This window comes from Hibiscus syriacus, unplaced genomic scaffold (genome assembly GCF_006381635.1).
Source record: "Hibiscus syriacus cultivar Baekdansim isolate YM2019G1 unplaced genomic scaffold, ASM638163v2 tig00110266_pilon, whole genome shotgun sequence".
Taxonomy (NCBI): domain Eukaryota; kingdom Viridiplantae; phylum Streptophyta; class Magnoliopsida; order Malvales; family Malvaceae; genus Hibiscus; species Hibiscus syriacus.
This window is the reverse complement of record NW_024062654.1, coordinates 660,475-680,457: the sequence shown is the minus strand read 5'-3', so window position 1 is coordinate 680,457 and position 19,983 is coordinate 660,475. Positions and strand designations below refer to the sequence as shown.

The window sequence follows — 19,983 nt, the reverse complement described above, 5'->3', positions numbered from 1 at the left end:
AATTCAAGAAAATATGGGCTACTATGCCCTTGTTTAAAGAAGAGAAAAAATCAAGCAAGAAGCACATGAATAAGGTTGACAAAGTGTGTGGGAGATTGAAGCCACTGAATAAGTCCATAGCATGATCACTGAACTTTCACCCCTGACCGAGCCGCAAAGTCTCCGATATCTTAACTGCACCACACCCCTTGTTCATTTACATCACTCGACTTTCACTTCTGCCGTAGAAGATGATGCAAAAATCATACATAGTACAAGTTGTGTCATTACCTATAGCACTCGCAGGGGAACGGCATACCGAGGCATCAAAACAAACCAATATAAGGAATCCGATGCGACGATTCCCGAATGGTGAGCCAATTTCACAACACATATCCCCAAGAGAGGAATCACTATGTTCCTCAATGCTAAAATCCCAATAATCACAAACAGGCTAACTTCTTATCCATTTAAACCTCCCTGCATATCAGAAAACAGATAAGGCTACTTGTAATTACACCAGATGCCTTTGCTGAATTGTTTCATACTCCAACAAATATGCAGAAATCGGATCTGAAGTGGAAAAGACACGTGTTTTATGCTGTTTATAGAATGAAAATGCAAAAGGGCGCAGTTAAAAGTATTTTTCAAATTGCTGTAGGTGCAAACACCTTCTTCAGATCAATCTTTCTCATAGTCATCTTAAGATGCTGCATTATCTTCTAAAAAAAGCATTTAATCATATAAATGAATGACTTCCAATCAACATTTGCAACAAAGGTAGCACTGGATATGAAAATTTCAGTAGCATAAACCTTTTTCCCCCTCCCGTATTTCGTTCGAGGCGGTCGTCTTGTTCGAAATAATATTCAGAACCATGGCAATCTGTTGAAGGTAGTAAAGCTTCCCCTTCATTGCATGCATGCGGATGATGGTATACACATACAACCACATAAAAATGGCTCCTATCTGTAGATTCAGAGTAAACAACAGAGAAATTGGAACTGATAGTACATCCAATAACGGCAAACAGTTGAGGGGCATTTGGTTCCGGTAAAAAATTATCACTAGGGTGTGTTTGGTTGGAGGAATGTGAGATTCCCATGAGAATGAAATCTAGATTCCCATGGGAATGGAATCCACATTCCCCGTTTGGTTGGCCGAGAATGTCATTCCCGGTAATCTTACATTACCAATAGTGGATTTTTTGGGGTATATTACCAGGAATGTCATTACCTCCATTTTATTGTTGGATTACCGACGTTTTGAACTAAAATGCCCTTAATTTGTTTTTCAAAAATATACTTATTCTGTCATTGAATAATAAAAATTCTACGAAGGTTAAATTATAAATTTATCCTAAAACTATTTTAGATTTACAAAAAAAAATCTATAATTAAAATTTTATATGAAGTTCAGAGGTTAAATTAAAATTTTACCCTTTCATTAAACATTTTTATAATTTCAATTTTGTAAAAAAATTGTATAAATTTTATGAATTTAATTTTTTAAAGAAAATATATAAATATTTTTCAACTTGTTAAAAAAACAAATATATAATAAGGACAATTTGGTCAAATATACATTCCAATAATCTTTTATTCTTCTAACCAAACACGGTAATCTTACATTCCTGTTAAACCAACCAAACATAAAATACAACATTCCCAGTAATCATATTCCCTGTTAATCTTTTATTCTCACTGGTAATCTTACATTCCGTGAACCAAACGCATCCTAAGGGGTATAATCTTTTCCATAATTATATAACATATGTAAAGTTATTTTAATATTGTAATGACTATTATTTCAAAAAAGAAAAAGAAAAAGAATATTGTAATGACTATTTTATAATAATTTAATAAATATTAAAATATTTTTAATTTTCAAAACACTGATGATCAAAACAATCAGTTTTAAATTTTCAAAAGTTTCATTATCAAAACAATCATTTGAATATAATTGGGTGACCTATAGTGTATTTCATCCCATTCTAATTATAGTACAGTCAAAATCTATGGGTTGGACTTGTTCAATGTTGCCACCGGATTTATTTCTCCCTACACACAAGGATTTGTGAAGTGGTTTACAATCTCCGACAATTTCCACTAATTCGCCGCTTAAAATTATTACATAAATAACATGTACGATGATTGAGTATTAAATCGTTGTCCGGTTCTGTCATTCCTAAGAAGCCATTGATTCTCTCTGAAAATGAATTCAAATAACTTGTTTCTCGAAGAGCCCATGAGAATGGCTTCCATTCTTGAGCCATCAAAGCCTGCAAGTTTCTTTCTTTTTTTAAACTTCTTTTTGTTTATACTGTTTATCGATCTTCTGATTTTCTTTGTGATGAGTAATGTGAGGAGAAATCAAAAGAAGAAATGAGTAAAAACAAGAGAATTATAATATCATATGTATGATCTGAGAATGTGTTTGATCCTGGCATAATAAACAATCACGATCATTGTTTGTTTGATCCGAGACTTTGTTTGAACAGATTTACTTCTAATTAGTTAAAGGAACTTATGTATGCATGTACGTATGTGTGCATGTCCCTGCGTGTGGAAGTATGCGGATAGAATTTTATGTTAGAGTCAAATTTATAAATTTAGGGCGAAAATAGATTATAATAGAAAGTATAAAGAAAATACCTAAATTATGAGAATTGTAAATTTTAAGGCACCAACTCCTCTCGGTCCATCCATGTATTGTGTGTATATATCTATTTTTTTTAATCTTTTGAAGTTTTCGGATCATATTACTAATTTTTTGGTTGAATGTGGATTGCAGAGTTTCTTTCCTGCAATGACAAAATTGTGGGGACACTCGGTCCGAATTCGCGATCTGTTGAAATAATATCCAGTTGTCTTAAGGCTGGAATGTCTGGTATTACTTTTTCTTTTGGCTTTTGAATATTAATTTTGCATGATCATAGTCATGACAATGCAATTTTTTGTCTAATTTTGGCACCAAATATTAGTCCTTTTAGCTGTATTTTTGTTCATCGAAAGGCAGTTCAATTTACTTTTCCATGTTAGCTATTTGGATGATTATGCTTTGTTTTCTTCAGTGGCAAGGTTCGATTTTTCGTGGGGTGATACTGAATTTCACCAAGAGACAATGGAAAATCTGAAGGCTGCTGTTAAATTTACTAAGAAGCTTTGTGCTGTAAGCCTCCTTCGTACTTTCGTTTAAAACCGGCTTTTTATTTTCCTTCCGTCATTTTACTCCATTGAAGTCCTTTGTATGTTCACACAACAGTTCATCCTAGCCTAGAAGAATATGTTTTTTATTTTCCTTGTGATTTCAGATTATGCTCGATACCGGGGGTCCAGAATTGCAAGTAGTTAATAAATCTGAGCACCCGATTACCCTTGAGGCGGATACAAAAGTAATCCTCACCCCGGATCAAGATAAACAAGCTACTTCAAATCTACTACCAATAAATTTTCATGGTCTATATAAGGTCAGCAACTTTTTGTGAGGCTGTAAAATGGGTAAAAAGCATATGTATGAGCTCTTTTGTGTCCCATGAAATTTTCATGGTCTATATAGGTTGTATAGTAATGGAAGGGGATTTTCTTGTTCATCATCCATTTCTTCACATACTTGTTAACTGAATTTCTTTATCCATAGTAGATATGACCTTTTCGTTTTAGATTAGTAGTGCACCGGAAAGGACTTCGTTACCTCTCATATACTTTCCCTTGTCGTCTGGTTTCTCTAGCTGCCCTCTCTTTCTCATTCTACTACAGTAGTTGACTCTGTTCCATTTGGTACTTGCAGGCAGTTAAGAAGGGAGATACTATATTTATCGGCCAATACCTGTTTACCGGAAATGAAACTACTTCAGTGTGGTTAGAGGTAAGGGAAAAGGTTGCATCCGTTGCTAATGAAAAATATATTTCATAGAGAATGAGAAGTTAAAAGGTGTGGAAATTTAAGGGACATTAATGTGATTCGTGTCTTGGTTCAGGTTGATGAGTTGAAGGGTGAAGATGTGATTTGCCTGATCAAGAATTCCGCTACTCTGTCTGGGACATTGTATACCTTGCATGTCTCTCAAATTCGTATCGAAATGCCTACTTTAACTGATAAAGATATGGAGGTAATTTTCGTATTTCTGTTTGATTTTGGATGTGCAATGGTAGAACGAGTGTAAAAAACTACTATACCTTTTGTAATACTAGAAACAGAATAGTCCATTGCTGTTAGATGTTTGTTTAAATTATGTGGCAAGCCAATCCATCAAGTTTTCAATAGATTTTTTTTTTGTTTCTTTCACTCCAAGAACCTAAATAAAATGATCTCTCTGTTATCTCTTTGCTTGAAATCATTACTTCTAGCATTTGATCCAGCTCTTGTACCATCCATTTTGTTAATAGGCTTCGCTTATGTAGCATTATTAATAGATGCATATCTTGTACTTGTCGGAAATTACAAGACGCCTCTTAGAGTATGATCATTTTGTCTCCATGAAATTGTTTAATTTGTTTTGATCTAACTATGCAAGAAAGAAATAGCATAATATTTCTACTTTGAAGGCACTTTTCGAGATTTTGTTTACATGATTATTTTTTGTAACAGGTTATAAGCACCTGGGGTGTTCGAAACAACATAGACTTCCTTTCTTTGTCATATACCCGACAAGCGGAAGATGTTCGTCAAGTAAGAACTTCTTTACCTGGAGTTCATATTGTTTAATTATTTCAGTTTCCTCCCTTTGCATTTTCATCATTCTGGTTTCTTTAGAGTTGGTCCCAAATTCATAATATTTAGGTCTGCAGTTATGATTTCTTTCCATTTTACTAGCTACTCTTACCGTTTCTGTATGCAGGCTCGTTCTTTTCTTTCTAAACTGGGTGAGCTCAACCAGACTCAAATTTTTGCAAAGATCGAAAATATAGAGGTCAGATGAATATGAAGGCAGCTTCTAACACTCATTTGATTTGTACTTGATATCGGTTTGGAATCCGAACCTTGTCTTTTATCAACTGCTTGTAGGGGTTAACTCATTTTGATGAGATCTTACAAGAAGCAGATGGAATCATCTTTTCTCGAGGAACTCTCGGGGTAGATCTCCCTCCTGAGAAGGTTAGCTTTTTTCCCACTGGCAGTGCACCAAATAATTGTCCGAATATATTAGGCTTGATGATGTTGCTGATAGCTAGGAGGTATTGAGTGGCTACTAACTAGTTTCTTTTTCGTTCTTCCGTTTCGGATTTACAGGTGTTTCTATTTCAAAAAGCTTCTGTTTACAAGTGCAACATGATGGGAAAGCCTGCGGTGATCACTCGTGTCGTGGACAGTATGACAGACAACCTGAGACCTACTCGTGCTGAAGCAACTGATGTTGCTAATGCTGTTTTGGATGGTCGATTTTTGTTCACTTATGCAATGCCTCCTTTCTGATACCTTGATGTCAAGTTTGATTAATTCAATCTATTGGAATCTTATTTTCTGTCTACCTTTTGGATCAGGGAGTGATGCAATACTTTTAGGGGCAGAAACCTTGATTGGACTATACCCCGTCGAGACCGTCTCTACGGTCGGAAAAATTTGTGCAGAGGTGACTTCTATATTTCGGTTTACCCTTGATCAGGAAGCCTGTTTGTTTTTACTATCCTAAGAAGTTTTGTGGAACCACATATTGTGTCTGTTGTACTTATCTTATACATGAATGTTCATTCTTATCGGTTTCTCTTTGGCGTATGTAAGGGTCCGAGGGTTTGAGTTTTCGTTCCGATGAGCCTAAGGCTGATCATTGTATTGAACTCGGCCTCTATATGAAATTCTTTCTGCAGGCAGAAAAAGTTTTCAATCAAGACGTATACTTCAAGAAAACTGTCAAACATGTTGGAGAGCCAATGACTCATCTCGAATCCATTGCTTCTTCTGCGGTATTTACTTTTGATGCTTCCTCCTTTAAACTGTTTCTGTTTCTGTCTTTCCGTTCGATACTGTCGAAACAAGGTATTATAATAACAGGAATCTCTATCCTATTTATTGCCATATAATTGAGTTGTGTTCGTTGTAGGATAAGAATATGTATAAATTGGATATGCTATTTTGGGGTCAGTATATTTGGATTAGGCTTCCATAGTTATGGTATTAACTCGTGATTATGAGACTAAAGCGTCTGGAAGTCGAAATTTTGAGTCCCTCGTATGTATAAGCGTATTTAATGTACTACAGGTACGTGCGGCTATCAAGGTCAAAGCCTCTGCAATTATTTGCTTCACTTCATCCGGACAGGCAGCGAGGTTTGAGATCTTCGAGCATGGCATTCGAACATTATGCATATGCTTCTTTCTTTGCCAACTGATTGCTAGTTGTAACTTCAAACATTTTTGTACTAGTGCAGGCTGATTGCAAAGTACAGGCCATTAATGCCTGTGATATCTGTTGTCATCCCTCGGTTAAGGACGAATCAACTACGCTGGACTTTCTCCGGTGCTTTTGAGGTACGCCACTGGTTTATTCGGTCGAAAGCTTGAAATGAGTCTGTCACTCTTTCTTTTCTTCCAACCATTGCAGGCAAGGCAATCCCTCATTGTTAGAGGCCTTTTCTCCATGCTGGCTGACCCTCGACATCCGGTAAGCCATTTCTTCAGTACCATAGCATAAGATTTCATATGAATCTCGCAGCCTTCTCTACCGTACTAGGGTTTTGCAGGCGGAGTCGAAAAACGGCACGAACGATTCGGTTTTAAAGGTTGCTCTGGATCATGGAAAGGCCTCGGGTGTTATAAAGCCGCACGACCGTGTCGTCGTTTGCCAGAAGCTAGGTGATGCATCGGTGGTGAAGATCATTGAACTTGAAGATTAAAATCCAAGTTTGAAGTTAATGTTGATGAGATGTGCCACAGTTTTGCCGAGTCCATGACCTGAAAAAGGGCGTTAGTAGACGTGTATAAAATAAAACCTGCATCCTTCCATGATGAAATAAATGATATCTTCATAAAAATATATGCGATTAATCCAAAAATCAAGTCAATTAAAGTTTTAAATAATAGAATACGTAAAGACCTTGAAAATATTAAAAATCTTAAATATTACTAATATATGAATTTAATTTGATTAATATTATTATTTTTGATTCATTGCTTGTGTTAAAAAAATGTCTTAAAAGGACAAAAACTGACACCAAATAAATAGCACGAAATAAGCCTGACAATATATAATAAAAAAGCAACAACCAACTCAAAATAAACTGGGATAAGTTGCATTCTAATCCTTGATTTTGTTCATTTTTTCACATTGATATTTAAATATTTTCTAATTCACATTAGTACCCTCAATTTTTATTCACATTAGTGCTTAAACATATCTACATCCATCAAATTGGTACTTTTTTCTATAGCAATAAAAGAAAGTGATGTGACACTATGAAATTACATTACATCATCATTCAAAAATAATATATATATGTGATTATAAGAAACGGTAAGAAATCATAGAAAACTATATATATTAATTAAATTTTTTATAAATTTATAAAAATATATAAAAATTATAAGACTTAAAGCCGTTAAAAAATTATTAATGTGAGAAAAAGATAAGCTTGGGTACTAAAGTGGATACAAATTAATATTAATGTGAAAAAAAAAAAATTTGGTAACCAATTTTTAAAAAATTGATACTAATGTAAGAAAAAAAGACAAAATTGGGGGCTAAAATTTCTATTATCCCAAATAAATTTGACAAGTATCAACTTAAGAAGAAAGCTTGGCAATGGCAGGTGTCAACATAAGGCGAAACGGATGTAAGCACCTAATGTGAGTACCGTTCTAGTAGATTATAAAAATACACCTCTCTCAAAAATTGCACGTTTAGATTAAAATTAAAATTTTCATTTTGTTTAAAATAATAAGATAACAAAATTTGATTTGATTGAAAATTTTTAATTTTTTAAAATATAGTTATTAAATTAAATTATTTGAATTATTCAAGTCTGAGTCGAATTTGAATTATAAAATTCGAATAACAAAAAACTACAAATTTAATTAAATAGTTTGATAATTTTACCAATTTAATCTTGATTACATTATCTCTTCACTTTTTCAAACTATCAGTATTGTTTAACTTTTTTTTCTATTCGTAAAACTAAAGTTCGAGAGTTGATAATTTAGTTAAATAGTTTTATTAAATTACGTGTATAATTAACAATATATTAACAAAACGATCAAAGATTGAATGATATTAATAATTTGAGAAATAATATATATTATTTTATTTAATAAGTACTTTAAAACGTGAATTAAAATTTGAGGATCTATATATAAATTTTAAGAATTAATTTAAAATATAGATCATAATTTAAAATTTTCTTATATAATTACTATTTTTAAAATTTAAAAAATTAAATATTTTAAAAGGATATTTTGATGAATCATTTTAAATGATGGAGTTCACAGTTCTTATAGATAAATAAATGATACGAGTTGCATTTTTAGAAATTTGGTTATTAACTTTTTCTCAAAATTAATTAGGAAAATAGTAATCTTTCAACTATGAATTGTTGATTACAGTTGAGGGTGCCAGAAGAAGAAGACGACCAAGGAGGAAGTGGTTAGAGTGCTTGAGATCAGATTTGAAGGATTTAGCCCTTACTGAGAACATGACCTCTGATAGGAAATTATAAAGACTTAAGACTATGATAGCCGAGTAGTTGTGAGTCACAGCCATAGGGTGTAGCATCTCTGTTTTCTTTTTAATGCCTCTGTAGTAATTTCCATGACTTTTACTTTTTATTCGTTTCTGTCATTGGAATTTATGAAGGATTAGAATTAGGGTAGCGGAGTAGTGTTTCTTTAGTTTAGGTTTTAACCCATTTGACTTTATTACTTCTCATAACTTGCTATCGATGACTTCTGTGTATCATTCTCTTCATGTTTTCTCTTTCTAAATTTAGCCGGGAATTTCGTTACTGTCTATATGCAGAGATTTTTACACAAGGACTTATTTGCAGGGATTACTTCCCATTACAGACGCACGTATGAAAACTACATATGATGACTGTTCAACTATGTATTTATTAATTAATTTATTTATACATGCATTGGATTTTTATCTTTATTTTTTAATTTTTCTGACTGTCGGAGGTCTTCTACGGAAGTTGTCCTTAATTGGGCGTTGGGGACAGCCTACTACCCTACCTCCCCCTTACCCCATTGCATATGAGAATAGGGTTTTGTTTTTGTTATTGTTGTTTCAACTATGAATTGTTGAGATACATTACAGTTTGTCCAAAAACCCAATCAGTCTATTAGCTCAGTTGGTTAGAGTGTTGTGTTAATAACGCGAAGGTTATTGGTGCGAAACCTACATGTGCCATATAATCCATTCCTCCATGTTTTTCTTTAAACGACGTCGCTTCCTCCAAGACTAGTAGATTTTAAGATCTTGATGGTAATTCTGAATATTAGTTGTTTGTATTAGTAGATTCAACATGAGGATCTAATAATCTCCTACTCAATAACAGTACGGTGTTGATTTGAGTGCAAGTCATAGGCACCTGTTTCAGTCATCTAAACCTTCTTTATATACAAATGATAATGTACTTGTAGCTGCTTCGATAGTCCAGAGCACGGAGGAACACAAGATTTTGTTTTAGAAGAGATAAATTTATAAAATTTTAGATGAAATAAAAACAGATTTTCAATAGAAAATACAAAAGAATTATCTAAAATATATAGAATTTTAAATTTTTTTAAGGGAGACTATTGTCTTTATCTGTCCCGCCTAAGTCTATCCCCGATCCACATGTTGCGGCTGTTGGCTTGCTTGGTTTGGTTCCGGTGGGAGGAATTTGGTCCTTTGGAATAGAAACCATGCAAATGCTGCTTTCGAGTTAATGTCTGAAATTGCACATTTGTGAGGAGGAATGGGCTGCCAGGGTTTTATTTATGTAACCTGTTTTTCCCTTTTTGGATTTTGTTTATAGGTAGCAGGTTGAGTTTGAAGTTCATGGCATAATGTACATTAAGAGAATCTATGGCATAATGTACAATGATGATAAACTGAACTTATTAGAGTAGAAATTAACCCTTTTTGTTAACGTGTTTTGTCTCAACGACTAAATTATAATAAATCGATAATAGAAGTGATTGAAATATAAGTTTTAAAACTTAAATGATTAAAATAAGATAAAGTGAAATAAAAGTGACTTATGTAGCAGTTTACCCCAAAAAATGTCTTATCATAAATATCATCCCTAAGATTTTCCCACCCTTGTGAAAAAAATATTTTAGATAAACTTATAAAAGTTATATTGTTAATTTTATGGTTCAAACTCTGAAGAATGAATTCTTACATATTATAGTTTTTTTCGTTCTTATGAAATTTAACATTAGAGTTGTGTATAGTGATGACTATGGATGTGCATGGCACATAAGTGATGTAATTTGATATAACTGAATAGGATTAATTTTTTAATAAATTAAGTTTAATTCAATTTAGAGTTGAAATATTGATTTAATCATAGATAATTGTTTAATTATCTTTATATAATTAAAGATAATTATAATAATATATTATCTATATTTCAATTAGATTTCTATTTTCCAAATAAAAATGAAAAAATATATATATATATATATATATAAATTTTAAAGCACACTCGCACACCAAAACACACCACTAATGTGATACACTGATACACATCATTAATTAAATTATCTTTGTTAAATAAATATAAAAAAATATTGATCTATCCATAATTAATCCTTTATTATTATTGATTTTAAATTTTAATAAGAATAACTATAACATATAATTATTTTAGGAATTTTTATTTATTTAGGATAAGAACACTTAATTTGTATAAGTTACATATTCATCCATAAGCAATCATTTTTTTTCTCTTCTTTTTCTTTTTTCATGAACCTGCAAAAAGAATAATGGGCGATTGAGCATGCATGCACCCTCTACAGTTTATTGGTACAGTGGTGAAAAGTGTGACGGGAAGCAATATTGGTAGCCATAGATGACCGATTGGTAGAATAAACCATAACAGACTTGATTGTTTCTATGGACTTTTAGTCGTTTTGTGGTCATAAATTTTATTATGTTCAACAACTAATTTTTTTTATCAATGGGCTGTTTGTTTCGCACCTCTGAATGATTCAGCACAGAAGTACATTCTGAATGATTCAGAGCCATTATCAAACATCATGTCACATTCAGAGCTAATTCATATAGAGCCTCTGAATCATTCAACGCTTAATCATTCTGAAGTAAACAAACAACCCCTAATTTGCAATGATTACAATGTAATATTTGTTCTAAAGATTCTCAATTATTTGACAACAAAAACTCAACACTTTGCAGCCTTTGATTCTCGAACTTGAGACCTCTAGAGATAACAATCATCCCTTAACCACTAAGATAACTTGACTCGGACTAATTTTTTACATTTCCGTAATAAGCACTACTCTCAATTATCGTTAAAAATGCCTAAATGACACGTTAAAGACATCTTCCCATAAAAATCTTAGAATCTTAGAACAGTATAATCCGTTTAATATTGATTCTTCTTCTACATTTATATTGATCAAGACATAAAATTCAGTTATAATAAGATTCTTCTTAGGTAAGTTTCTTTTGTTTTCTATCCCTACAAATAAAAAGTAGGAAATAGAATTTTGGTTTTCCACCTAAATTTTGGTGATTTTATTTTTATTTTTCTTTCTTATCGCATTCGTCTGTGGTTAGTTGTTTCGATAACTACAACATTAATAAAGAATTTAAATAACAATTACAATATGATATTACCATTTTTGTTTCTTCTTCTAAATGTTAATGTATTGTTTGTTAATGTTGACTAAGCACCGAAAGGTGCATATTAAATGCACCGAAAAAAATGAGCTATTTTGTTGATTTTTTGGACAATGGCTAAATCATAATTTAGTCATTAAACTTTAGGGTATTTACAAATTAGTCCTTAGTTTTCAACTATAAATACCCTAGCTCATTTAGCTTCAAAATCATCCCAAAGCATTCTAGCTTTCTTCCAATACTAGAGAGATTTTAGAGAGTTTCTTGAGAGTTGTTTTCTCCTTTTATCTAGAGGAATTATCATTGTTTTCTCCTTGGTAGATCGAGAGGTTGTAATTCATATTTTCTCATAGTGAAATTCTTCTACCGTTGCCCGTGGTTTTTACCCTAAATATTTTAGGGGTTTTCTACGTAAATTTTGTGTCTCTTTTATCTTCAATTTTATTTTCTCAAATTATCAGTTGCAATTTTGCTCTATCTGATAGCCGTCTTCCGCAGCAATTGGTATCAGAGCTAGATTAGAGTGTGTAATATCTGCTTATTGTCTTTGTGGTTGCCACCAAAAGGTGGATCCTCCAACATAAGAAAGTAAGAAGGTATTACCCATTCTTTGAAGGTTTCAGAGAACTATTCACGATAGTGAAATAGTGGGAGCTATCCGTAATAGAAGCTATGACAACGAAATTTGATATTGAAAAATTCAATGGAGAAATTTCTCACTGTGGAAATTGAAGATGAAGGCCATCCTGAGGAAAGACGGGTGTCTAGCGGCTATCAATGAAAGGCCGGTGGATTTCGCAGATGACAACAAATGGAACGAGATGGACGGAAATGCTATGGCAAACTTTCATCTAGAATTAGCAGATGAAGTATTGTCAAGCATCGAGGAGAAGAAGACAGCTAAGGAGATATGGGATCATCTCACCAAATTGTACGAGGCCACATCGTTGCACAATAAAATTTTCCTTAAAAGGAAATTGTACACTCTCCCGTATGCCAGAATCTACTTCAGTGACAGAGCACTTAATACACTGAACACCTATTTTCTCAGCTTACATCCTTAAGCTGTAAAATAGGAGAACAAGAACGTGCTGAACTTCTACTTCAAAGTCTACGGATTCGTATGATCAACTCATCATCAACTTGACAACAATGTCACCAGTCTAGTCTTCGATGACGTTGCAGCTGCTGTTCTACAAGAAGAAAATCAGCGCAAGAACAAGGAAGACGGACAAGTAAATCTGCAACAAGCAGAGGCATTGACAACGATGAGAGGGAGATCAACAGAACGTGGCCAAAGCAGCAGTCACAAACATGGTAGATCGAAGTCGAGAAGCAAGAAGAATTTAAAGTGCTACAACTGTGGAAAGAATGGTCACTTGAAGAAGGATTGTTGGAGTCTCAATAAAAACTCCAATCCACAAGGCAATACCGCAAACACTTCAGATGATGGAGATGCTCTATGCTGTGAAGCGTCAACCACCGTGGAAGGAAGAAAACGATTTGCAGATATATGGATCATTGATTCAGGAGCAACATATCACATGACCTCAAGAAGAGAATGGTTCCATCATTATGAACCTGTCTCAGGAGGATCTGTTTATAGTTGTAATGATCATGCCTTAGATATCGTTGGCGTGGGAACCATCAAATTGAAGATGTATGATGGAACAATTAAAGTTGTTCGAGATGTGCGGCACGTGAAAGGCCTGAAGAAAAATTTATTATCCTACGGATTGTTGGATAATAATGCAAGCAAGATTGAAACACAAAAAGAAATCATGAAGGTGTTCCGTGGAGCGCTTGTGGTGCTGAAAGGCGAAAAGATAGCTGCAAACTTATACATGCTGAAGGGAGAGACTTTGCTAGAAGCAGAAGCCTCTGTTGCCTCATGTAGTTCAGATTCTGCAATGCTATGGCATAAGAAACTTGGACACATGTCAGAACAAGGAATGAAAGTCCTTATGGAGCAAAAGCTACTTCCCATCTTAATAAAGGTATCACTTCCTTTGTGTGAGCATTGTATAACAAGTAAGCAACACCGATTGAAATTCAACACATCAAATTCTAGAGGCAAAAGTGTTCTAGAATTGGTTCACTCTGACGTATGGCAAGCACCGGTCACATCCCTAGGCGGAGCAAAATACTTTGTCTCATTTATTGATGACTACTCCAGGAGATGTTGGGTGTACCCTATTAAGAAGAAGTCAGATGTGTTTGCAACTTTCAAAAACTTCAAAGCGCGGGTGGAACTTGATTCTGGAAATAAGATCAAGTGTTTCAAAACAGATAATGGAGGAGAATACAAGCGAAGAATTTGATGACTTTTGCAAGAGAAAGGCATCAAAAGACAGTTCACAGTGGCGAACACTCCTCAACAAATGGAGTGGCAGAGCGGATGAACAGAACCTTGTTAGAAAGAACACGAGCAATGTTGAGGGATGCAGGCCTAGAAAAATCATTCTGGGCAGAAGCAGTCAATACCGCCTGTTATTTGGTGTCGAATCGAGCTCCATCTGCATAGAGCTGAAGACACCAATGGAGATGTGGACTGGAACCAACTGATTATTCAAACCTCCATGTATTTGGAAGTATTGTGTACGTGATGTACAACTCCCAAGAAATCTCAAAGCTGGATCCAAAATCCAGGAAATACAATTCTTGGGGTATGGGAGTCAAGGGGTATCGCTTGTGGGATCCCACTGCCCGCAAAGTGACCATTAGCAGGGATGTTATCTTGTAGAAGATAAGCTACAAAGAAAAGAAGACGATGATAGCGCTGAAAGTCAGAGACTACACATACATGTGGAAAAGGAGGTTGAACAAGGAGATTCTTCTGACAGCACCAGCTGATGAACAAGAACCAGAGTTCTGAAACTCCAATAACTCGTCAATCAGATCGTGTGAGAAGACGTCCCAATTGGCACTCAGATTATGTTATAGAAGGTAATATTGCATACTGCCTTTTAACAGAGGACGGTGAGCCATCAACATACCAAGAAACAATAAACAACTCAGATGCTTCACTATGGATGATGGCGATGCAAGAGGAAATCGAAGCCCTTCATAAAAATAATACATGGGACCTTGTGCCACTACCACAAGGAAGGAAGCCAATTGGTAACAAATGGGTCTTCAAAATCAAGTGAAATGGTGACGATCAAGTTGAGAGGTATCGTGCAAGATTGGTAGTCAAAGGATATGCTCAAAAAGAATGTATTGATTTCAATGAAATATTTTCTCCTGTGGTTCGACTAACAACAGTTCGAGTAATTTTGGCAATGTGTGCTACATTGAACTTACATCTAGAGCAACTAGATGTTAAAACAGCTTTTCTTCATGGAAATCTTGAAGAAGAGATTTACATGCTCCAGCCTGAAGGATTTGAAGAAAAAGAAAAGAAGAACTTGGTTTGCAGGTTGAACAAATCTTTGTACGGTCTAAAGCAGGCGCCGAGGTGTTGGTATAAGAGATTTGATTCCTTCATTATGTGCCTTGGATACAACAGACTTAATGCAGACCCTTGTGCTTATTTTAAGAGGTCTGGTGATAACGATTTTGTTATATTGCTGTTGTATGTGGATGACATGTTGGTTGCAGGACCCAACAAAGATCATATTGAAGAATTGAAGGCACAACTGGCTAGGGAATTTGAAATGAAGGACTTGGGATCAGCAAACAAGATTATAGGGATGCAAATTCACCGAGACAGAAGTAATAGGAAGATTTGGCTTTCACAAAAGAATTACTTGAAGAAGATCTTGTCACGATTCAGCATGCAAGATTATAAGCCAACTTCTACCCCTATTCCTATTAACTTCAAATTATTCTCCAGTATGAGTCCTAGCAGTGAAGAAGAGAGGATGGAGATGTCTCGAGTACCGTATGCATCAGCAGTGGGAAGTTTAATGTTCGCTATGATATGCACAAGACCAGACATTGCACAAGCAGTGGGAGTGGTTAGTCGGTACATGGCGAATCCAGGCAAAGAGCATTGGAATACAGTGAAGAGGATCCTGAGATACATCAAAGGGACCTCAAAATGTTGCATTATGTTACGGAGGATCAAACTTACTAATCAATGGTTATGTAGATTCTGACTATGCAGGGGATTTGGATAAAAGCAAATCTACTACAGGATATGTGTTTAAAATTGCTGGTGGAGCTGTAAGTTGGGTTTCAAAATTGCAGTCAGTCGTGGCTACGTCCACAACAGAGGCAGAATATGTAGCAGCTACACAAGCCAGTAAAGAAGCAATTTGGTTGAAGATGTTATTGGAGGAGCTTGGGTACAATCAAGAGTATGTTTCTCTGTTTTGTGACAGTCAAAGCGCCTTGCATCTAGCAAGGAATCCATCATTTCATTCAAGGACAAAGCACATACGAGTTCAATACCATTTTCATTCGTGAAAAGGTGGAAGAAGGGATGGTAGATATGCATAAGATTCATACCAAAGACAACATAGCAGATTTCATGACGAAAGCGATCAATACCGATAAATTTACTTGGTGTCGATCCTCTTGTGGCCTGTCAGAGATGTAAGCAACATGATGGTACAAGGTAGAAAGAATGGTGTGAAGATATGATTGTTCCAATCAAATCTTCAAGTGGGAGATTGTTGACTAAGCACCGAAAGGTGCATATTAAATGCACCGAAAAAAATGAGCTGTTTTGTTGATTTTTTGGACAATGGCTAAATCATAATTTAGTCATTAAACTTTAGGGTATTTACAAATTAGTCCTTAGTTTTCAACTATAAATACCCTAGCTCATTTAGCTTCAAAATCATCCCAAAGCATTCTAGCTTTCTTCCAATACTAGAGAGATTTTAGAGAGTTTCTTGAGAGTTATTTTCTCCTTTTTATCTAGAGAGAATTATCATTGTTTTCTCCTTGGTAGATCGAGAGAGGTTGTAATTCCTATTTTCTCATAGTGAAATTCTTCTACCGTTGCCCGTGGTTTTTACCCTAAATATTTTAGGGGTTTTCCACGTAAATTTTGTGTCTCTTTTATCTTCAATTTTATTTTTCTCAAATTATCAGTTGCAATTTTGCTCTATCTGATAGCCGTCTTCCGCAACAGTTAAGTGTTATGTGATGATTTTAAGGGAAGCCTGTTATGGAGCTAAAACTGATGAAATATGCTTGGTTTGAAGAGGTTTTCAAAGTATGAAGGGAAGGATATGATGAAAAAAATATGAGTTCTACGGCTTATGTGCTAGAGGTGCTATGCACTTGTGCCTATCAACTGCATGTTGCAGTTCTTAAGAAAATTAATAAATGTTGTGTTGTAGGGCATTCTAGCTGAGCTCAGATCAGTTACGTTTGAGAATGTTTCTCTAAACAAGTTTTTCAATGAGCTTTTTCAACATAAAAGTATCTTTTTTAAACTTCTTGACTTTAGTCAATAAAAACTTTTCAAACGTGAATTTTTATTGAATTGAATTGTTCGAGAATGTTTATGTGTTTCGAAAAGAAATTTTGGACCAAAAACACTTTGATGGACATTCTCAAATGACCCCTTACTACAATAATGTTTATCTATTCAAATGATAATCATTATGTTAATTGTTAAATTTTCTGTCTCTTTATTGTTCCTAATTTTATAATTATGGTGTTTGTATAGGTTCTTAATGATCTTATTGACGTGGGGTTTAGTGATTGATAATGGCAAACTAATATTTTTCTGGGTTTTTTTATAATTTGATTAGTATTGTAAAATTTTGCTGTATTAATTGAGACGAATACATGATTTATATTAAAGAAGGTTAATTTATAATTTTTTTGAAAGAAATGAACTTGACTTTAGAAAAGATGAAAATAAATTATCAATAAAAAAATTAAAATATAAGAGGGCAACTACCCATCCGCCCCTCAGTCCAGTGCTATCTACATTTTATGCTCAATTTCTTGTCCTTCAAAGCTGCTTCATTCTGCCTAATGTTGTATATGCTTCCAATAGCATAATAACTATATAATTAAAGGGCAATTATCTATTTAGCATTTACACTATCAATTTTGATCTATTTTAGTACTTAAACTTTCAGTTTTTTCAAAATCATACTTTAAATTTAGTTTTTGTTTCATTTTAGTATTCGTCGTTAAAAAACTTTAATTTTTGTTTTATTTAGTACATTCATTCAAAATTTAACGTTAGTTTTGAAAAAAGTTAAAAGTTGGGTACTAAAACGGACCAAAACTAATACTTTAGGTACTAAATGTGTTAAGTTTTTAACGGCGAGTACTAAAATGAAATAAAAATTAAAATTATGGTTTTGAAAAAATTAAAAATTAAAAATTTAAGTACCAAAATAGATCAAAACTAATAATTTAGATATCATATATATGCAGTGTACTCGTAATTAAATTATAAAACTTTAAAGTTTTACGCTCTGTCAACAAATTCTTTTTTATATATAACCTATTCATGATTTGAAGATTCATCTAGTCCAATGGACTTGGTCTAGTTTTAAAATGGACAAAAAGTTTTAGTCTGCTAACCCAATCGAATTTAATTTAAATAAATTAAAAATATAATTTATTTAAAGTTATTTATATTTTTTTTGATTAAATTAAAGTTATTTATAAGAATACAATAATAAGTATATTTTTAATTAATTTTTTTTCATGTTATAGCTCCATTTTCTTTTTCTTGGTACAATGTTGGTGTCATGTGAAAGATGGTAAGATTATTACCTTTCAATCATGACTCTCTTTCTCTGTCCCCAAACATACAAATTGCATGAAATACAACAAAAATTGAGGCATTTAAAGTCCCCGTAAGTGTTAACCAACAAAATGGCTAGGATTCTAAGAAAATATTTTCCCGGAAAATCTGCAGGAATATATCAAAAGTCTGTGAACTTGTGTGTGTTACGTGACAAGAATCTGTATTTCATCCAACTTAATGGCTGATTTCTTAGTTGAAACCCAACGTTCATACATGAATATAACGCAATATCAGCAGTGGTTCTCAGGCCGAAAGCTTGCCAGGAAATGGCTTCTCCAACTCTTCTCCGATGCTCGTTTTTTTGTTCTGCTCCAGATGGTGCTAAGTGCCGTCGAATCGAAGCCGACAACTGCTGAAACTTTCCGACGTCTCGTGGGGTGCCACAAAGGTCATACTGCCGAAGGGGTTTCTGAGCTCAAACAGTTTGTTGATAAACTCGGATACTTGAATCTCGACGGTGCGAAGGATGACGAGTTCGATGAGGATTTGGAGTCTGGTATCAAAGCATACCAGGTTAACTATCAGTAAAATGTCACGGGCAGTCTAGATGATGATACTCTGAAACAAATGATAAGCCGAGATGCGGCATTGCGGATTTGATCGTAAAGGGTGATAAGAAATCCAAGTCAGTGTACCGATTCAGAGCCGATCGTTACGAATCTTTCTAGGGAATCTGAAATGGCCAACCTCGAAGATTCATCTAACCTACAACTTCCGTTCGAGTGTCGAAGTCCTTCTCGATGAAGACATAAGGTCCGTTTGTTTCCGAGCTTTCAAACAATGGGCGGATGTGAGCCGCTTTACGTTCGAAGAAGTATCAGATGACTACATTGCAGATATTGAAATCGGATTCATAGTGGCGACCATGGAGACGGCAACCCGTTGGATGGTCCGCAGGGGTCTCTGGCCATGCTAGTCACCAACAGGAGGAAAGTTGCACTATGATGCTGATGAAAATTGGAGCACTAACCCTGATCCTGATGATATCGACTTGGAACTTCAGCACAGCGTGAGCCCTGATTAGGTATGACAAACGGGCGGGTCGGGTGCGGATACCCCCTCCCCCATCCTCATCCCATACCCACCTAATATTTTTCAATCCATCACCGCCCACCACCCATGATGTGTACAAATTTTCAAATCCACACCCGCCCACGCGGGTACATTTTCAAATCCATCCCCACACCCACTACCCACTAGTGACATACCCATCTAGACCCTCCTGACAGCAAACTAATGGGATGTTGGAGTTGGTTCCCAGACAGTTCGTGATGGGTTAGCAACACATGCTTCAATTTGTCAGAAGAGTGGCTCTACGAATGTTATGGAGACAGATTGTAGGGAGCATGTAGTCGCAGAGCTGGATTGTTGAGTTGCTTTCGATGTTAATACTCATAGTGCGCCTAATATGGGTTTTGAGGGGCTAAAGAACATGGAAACTGCTGCTTTTGATGTTAATGCATATAGTACGGCTAATTTGTGTTTGGATTGAT

At 34.6% G+C, this 19,983-nt stretch overlaps 2 pseudogenes; both read left to right on the top strand.

The window, feature by feature from the left end:
* Positions 1-2,193: 2,193 nt before the first annotated feature.
* On the top strand, positions 2,194-6,859 carry LOC120115535 (annotated as a pseudogene).
* Positions 6,860-18,667: 11,808 nt separating this feature from the next.
* LOC120115544 lies at positions 18,668-19,514 on the top strand (annotated as a pseudogene).
* Positions 19,515-19,983: the final 469 nt, after the last annotated feature.